Source organism: Erithacus rubecula, assembly GCF_903797595.1.
Source record: "Erithacus rubecula genome assembly, chromosome: Z".
NCBI lineage: Eukaryota > Metazoa > Chordata > Aves > Passeriformes > Muscicapidae > Erithacus > Erithacus rubecula.
The window spans coordinates 3,406,418-3,412,336 of NC_136661.1; the positions used below are offsets into that span (position 1 = coordinate 3,406,418).

At 40.4% G+C, this 5,919-nt stretch overlaps 1 long non-coding RNA gene across 1 annotated transcript; it reads right to left on the minus strand.

Annotated features, from left to right (window-relative positions):
• Positions 1-670: 670 nt before the first annotated feature.
• LOC306814455 lies at positions 671-3,394 on the minus strand. The gene is made up of 3 exons (XR_013777170.1): positions 3,274-3,394; positions 1,417-1,471; positions 671-742 (listed from the first exon to the last, which is right to left on the minus strand). It is a non-coding gene; the product is annotated as an uncharacterized lncRNA (long non-coding RNA).
• Between the last annotated feature and the right edge of the window lie 2,525 nt (positions 3,395-5,919).

The window sequence follows — 5,919 nt, forward strand, 5'->3', positions numbered from 1 at the left end:
CTGCGGCCGCCACAGCGCGACCCGAGTCATCGCACGTCCCGGCCGGCCGCAACTTTAAAGCCGCGGGCAGGTGGAAGAGGCGCGGCGCGGCGCGGCCCTCCCACCGCGCTGGCTGAGCGCGGGGCGCGGCGCGGCCGGGGCGCCCCCGCACGGCGGGGACTGCGGCCGGGAACCGCGCGGGCTCCGGGGACAGCGCCGGGAAAGGGGAAATAAAAAAGAGGAGAAAAGGAAAAAAAAAAAGAGAGGGACGGAGGAAGGAAAGGAAAGGAAAGGAAAGGAAAGGAAAGGAAAGGAAAGGAAAGGAAAGGAAAGGAAAGGAAAGGAAAGGAAAGGAAAGGAAAGGAAAGGAAAGGAAAGGAAAGGAAAGGAAAGGAAAGGAAAGGAAAGGGAAAGGGAAGGAAGGAAGGAAGGAAGGACTAGGAGAATAAGTAGGAAAAGAAAAAGGGAAAGAAACTAAAAAAAAACAGCTTATGAGTCACCCCTTCTAACAGGGATAGGAGCATAAGTACACTCTGAATGTGCTTATCCTGCTCATCAAATAGGTTTTATTGAAGGCAAGTGCATTCCTCCCAACCCCCCCTTTTCCTTTCCTATTATTTTTTTTGTCCTCCTTCTCTTTAAGAATCAAAGCTCGCAGAGTCCATTGCTCCAGCTCGTGGTAAGGCACATATTGGCTGTGCAGATAGCAGTGTTGGATGTGTCCTGTTGATCCTTGCCCCACGATGCTCCTTGTCCCGTGGCACTGAGAAACATTCAGGCGTGCTACAATATGAATAGCTGCATCTGTGGAACTACAGCTGACACATGTCAAGGGGGTTGAGAAAGTGAGGCCAGCAGCTCTAAGTGTCAGGTCCTTAATAACAGCTACAATCACAAAGGGTGGTATGGTGAGCTTGAGAAAACAAAATGTTTTTACAGCAAGTTGGATACTTTTGGTGAAATAATTTCATCGGTAATTTAAGATTTGTTATCAGGGATCCTTGCAAGGGTTTAATAGAGTGAAGTAAAAAAATCTGCAGATGTATCTGTTATCTTAAAATGCATTGATTTTAGACCATGACCCTTATTTTATCACTATAACCATCTGGAAATCCTGTGTGAGAGACATGAAAAAAACATGTATTTCTCTTATATTTGTCATATATGTTTAGTTCATAGGCCAGAAAATCCATTAATACTCTTCTAAGAAAAGAAAGCCAAAACCAGCTGCTAACACCAAATAAGAATCCTCCTTGTTGCCTCCACCCCCACATGTTTCCTGAACTTCTATTTTAATATATTGATATTTACAGACTAATTTTTGTATAATCTCATGTGAACATTGATTTATGCCTTTCTGTGAATTAGTAGGTGTCACACTGAAATTCTTCCTCTGTGAGCTATGAAAACCTAGTTAAGTAAAAGTTTTAAGTTTACCTGACTGTTGTTGCAACATTGAACTGTAGAGCTCCGTTGTTCTACAAGCAGCATCCTATAAAGAAAAGGTCATGTTTCAACTGTGTTCAGACCTTCTGTTTGAAGAAACTTAAGAAAAATTCTGAAATAATATTTTTCTTTAAATATTTCAGATTACCTGAATTATCAAGATTATAAAACTTAAAATGCAAGAGAAATAATACAAGGAATTTATACTAGTTTAAAAAAGGTTTTTCAGTGATAAAAATTTTCCCCAAACCCTACTCTAAATAATCTAAAAATAATGAAAAGAAGTAATTTCTCTTATTCTGGATAAGCAATGTTCAGAAAGTAAACTACATAATGTACACTATGGATTCATGGATTTATGCTTTACCATCTGATGGCCTGATTCTTACCTCCCACTGGTCTTGCATTAGTATAGCAGTTAGCAAGTCAATGGGTATACTTTTGAATTACAAAGATTAAAAGATATGCCTATGTTCCAGTCACCTTGTTGAATCTTCAAGGCTACCAGATTTGCTAAACTAATAAGTGTTTCAAAGGAACAGGTTTCTCAAACAGGTTTCTCTTTAAGTAAACAAAACCAGTAAACTGCATGTAAATTCCATTTTCGTCTCATGGGACAGATCCTCTATCTTCATTTCAGAATTGTAAAGTGTCCTAGCTTGTAAGGGGCCCATCAGGATCATGTAATCCAATGCCCTGCTCCTTGCAGGACTACCTAAACCTCAACCATATGATTAGGAACATCATCCAGATACTCCTTGGACTCTGACAGGCTTGGGGCCATGACCAGTTCCCTGGGAAACTTTTTCCAGTGACCATCCACTCTCTCGATAGAGAACACTTTCCTCGTGTCTGGTATGGATTTCCTCTGATGAATCTTCATTCCATTTCCTCATGTCCTGTTACTGGTCCCCATAGTAACAGAGTAACCTCCTCCACTGCCCACTGTGAGGACATTGTGGTCTCTGATAAGGATGGCACTCAACCTTCCCTTTTCCATGGTGAATGAAGTGATCTCAGCTGCTCTTGAATGCCTTATCCTCAAGATCTTTCGCCACCTTGGTCACCCTCCTCTGGACGCACTCTTAATAGTTTGATACCCTTGTACCTAGGCACCTACAGCTGCACACAGGTCTCCATATGGGCTACCCCAGTGCACTGCAGAGCAGAATAAACACCTTCCTTGACTCATCCAGCTGATGGTGCTGTGCTTGATTGGCCCCAGGACACATTGTCTCTTTTGACAACCAGGGCATGTTGTTGAATCATACCCAACTTGCCATCTACCTAAACCATCAGGTGTCTTTAGTGGTTCTCTTCAGTCTCTCATCCACCAATTATATATAACCAGAACTACTTTGTTTCAGGCTGAGAACTGGAATTTGCTCTTGTTAAATTTCAGTTGGTGTTTGCTATCTGTCCAGTTTATCCACACCTTTCTGTAAATTCTCTCTACCCTTGAGGGAGTTAGCAGTTCCTCCTATTTTAGCATGACTGGAAAACTTCGTTAATGTACATTCAATTCCCACATCCAGATAATTTATAAAAACACCAAAGAGCACTGCCCTAAAACTGAGCTCTGGGGAATCCCCCTGGTGATTGTCTGCCAGCCTGATATGACCCCATTTTCTATAATTCTTTGAGTCAGACAATTGCTCCACCCAACCATATAATGAACTTGAGTAGCTGTGTGCTGGACATTTCATCCAGAAGGACACTGTGAGAGACAGTATCAAAGGCTTTGTTAAATCGAAGAACCCACATTACTGCCTTTCCTTGGACAGCTACTACAACTACAATGGGTGACTTTGTTATAAAAGGAAATTGATTTAGTGAAGCAGGACGTACCGCTCATGAACCAGTGCTGGTTATGACAAATAACTGTATTGTGTCTAAGCTATTTTTCACCAACTCTCAGAATAAATTTATCCATAATTTTGCTAGTCACTGAAGTGAGACTTAGAAGACTAATTACCAAAATCTTCCTTCCTGCACTACTTGAAAACTGGGAAAACATTTCCTGTGCTTCCAGTTGACTGGGACCTCTCCAGATTCCAAACACTATTGAAAAAATAACAAGGAGAGTTTCTGCAATGACATTAGCCAGGTTTTTCAGTATACTACTGTGTGGGCCATATAAATTTATATGCATCCAGCTGGAACATCAAGTCTTGACTTCAGAGTTAGCTGGGATTTTATCATATCCCTAATCACAGCCTTCCAAAAGAGTGCTTAGGACAGACTGATCTTAAAGACAGAGGCAAAAAGACAATAAATGCCTCTGATTTGACTGCATCCTGGTGATTGACCTAATCAAGTACTCAACCAATATTATCTCTGGTTCTTCTTTTGAAGTTAATGTATTTAAATAAGAAGGACTTTCATTGTCCTTCAAAGTACCACTCAGTTTGGACTTTAGCTGAGCTTTGATCATGTAAATTTACTCCCTATAGTGGTGAACAGGTAGTTCTAAATACTGGTAGCAGTGGTGGTACTGGTGAATCTGTAGTCCTCCTGCATTACTCTGTGTTCTTAAGCCCTGTGCTGTCCACTGTTTGGGTGAGATTTAGAACTTTTCAAATCTCTTTGAAGTGCTAAGTAAGGCCATTTAGGTCAGTGTTTGCTAACTTGTTTCTTTCTTGCTTTTTAAGTTCAGATAGGTATATTAATTAATTTAATGCCTTGCTAAATGGTCCTATCAACTATTCAATTATTTCTGTAGCCGAAAGTCTTGGTATTTCAGTCCAACAAAGCATGAATGCTTGTGTGTGTAAAAGATGGCACTGTCCAGCCTCTGGTTAGGTAAACTCTGTATTGTCTGTCACATGATATCATCTGCATCTCCCACGGGGTTTAAGACCAAAAGGAATGAAAGCTTCTTCATGTTATTTTACTGAGCACAGCCTTAAACTTGCCTTAGGTCAAACCATGATTTTTGCATAAGAAATTGGAGAGTGGATGTTATGTTAAACATTTTGAAAGTAAACTGAAATGGTTTCACTGGTTTTTTGGGGCCTTTTTTCATGTCTTCAACATCCGGAGCACAGTGCTATCTTTATCCAGGAAAGTGAAAATACTGTTTCAAAACCCTATGGAGCCATAATGCAACACAGCTGCATTTCCAAATATCACACTGTCAACTTGATTTTATGAGCTTCAGATATGTAGTCTAATCAGGCGACTACTTTCAAGCCTGTAAGGTGAGGTCTTATTTTAATGGCAGTTCCTCATAAGAATTTAGTGCTTAAATGATTGCTTAAGCTGATCACGTGGGAAATCAGAGGACAAAAGTCATGGAGAAGGACAACATTGGGCAGCTTGAGAAGGAAGGGGCTTAGGGGATTTTCAGTTTATTCCTTTCGTTTTTCTTTTGCTTTCCATAAAAGATGATGCTTATTGAGGAGTGCTAGGCTTGGAAATGAAAAAAAAAAAATCCCCAACAAAATAAATGCAAATTTATTTACAGCAATGTTATATTTCAGGGATGAGGCAGAGCAACTCAAATAATTAATATAGTTGATTTTGACAATAGTTTTCTTAATCATACATTTCTTTTCCATTTGTGTTGAATGCAGTCCTTAGGATGTCTTAGAGGACCAAAAATGTTGTAATGGGACTCAGAAAGTTTGGAATTTTCCCAAAGCCAGATGCAAAGCTAGGCACCTATAGTCAGGCCCTCTCTCAACTAGAATTCATCCAAGATGAATTTGACTCAGTGATGTGGGAAATACTAGCCCAGTCCAGAGACTACTCAAGGTTTTCTGTCGACTGATTGGATAATCAGACAGATCTCAACTTTTGGCCAACATAAAATGTTCCACCATACTGAGCTGAATGCTCAGATACTGTCATTTCTGGCTCCCCTTTATAAAAATAATGCTGGAAGAATATGTTGAAAGGCAGACAGCAGGTGCCTTAGGCCTATAGAAGTTTTCTATTTCCTTAATCTGTCAGGCAAATTCTAATCATGCAGCAAAAATTTGGTTGATATTTAACCAGGAGTTATGTCAAATCACACTGTAAATATTTAAGGGTTTTGAAAGAAAATAATTTCCTGGAGGACAGCCAGTTTTGTGGGAATTCTTTCTCATATTGTGGTAATGTACTTCTCATAATAACCTACCTGTGGAGTTTGGGCTACAGAAATGAGACCTTTGACTTATCTTCAAAGGCTGCACTGAGAGAGTTCCAAGTAGATGACAACATAGGGTGTGGTAGGCAGGAGTCCTGCCTTTCCTGCTTTCATCCAGTTACCTCACAGTGCCAGTATTCTTTGTCGGACGCTTCTAGGAAGCAATCATTATTTGTTTATTCAAACCAACACCCAGAGGAGGGTGAGGTGTTTTGAGAGGGATGTTCATTGGTCATGGTTCAGTGTCACATTGCGTGACTCCTGCTTGGGGAGAGTAAAGCTCAGCTTCCTAAGGTATTCCCTTAGGAGGAATTGAGATACTCTAGGATTAAAGAAAGTTAATATGGTCAAGTAGAAAAATA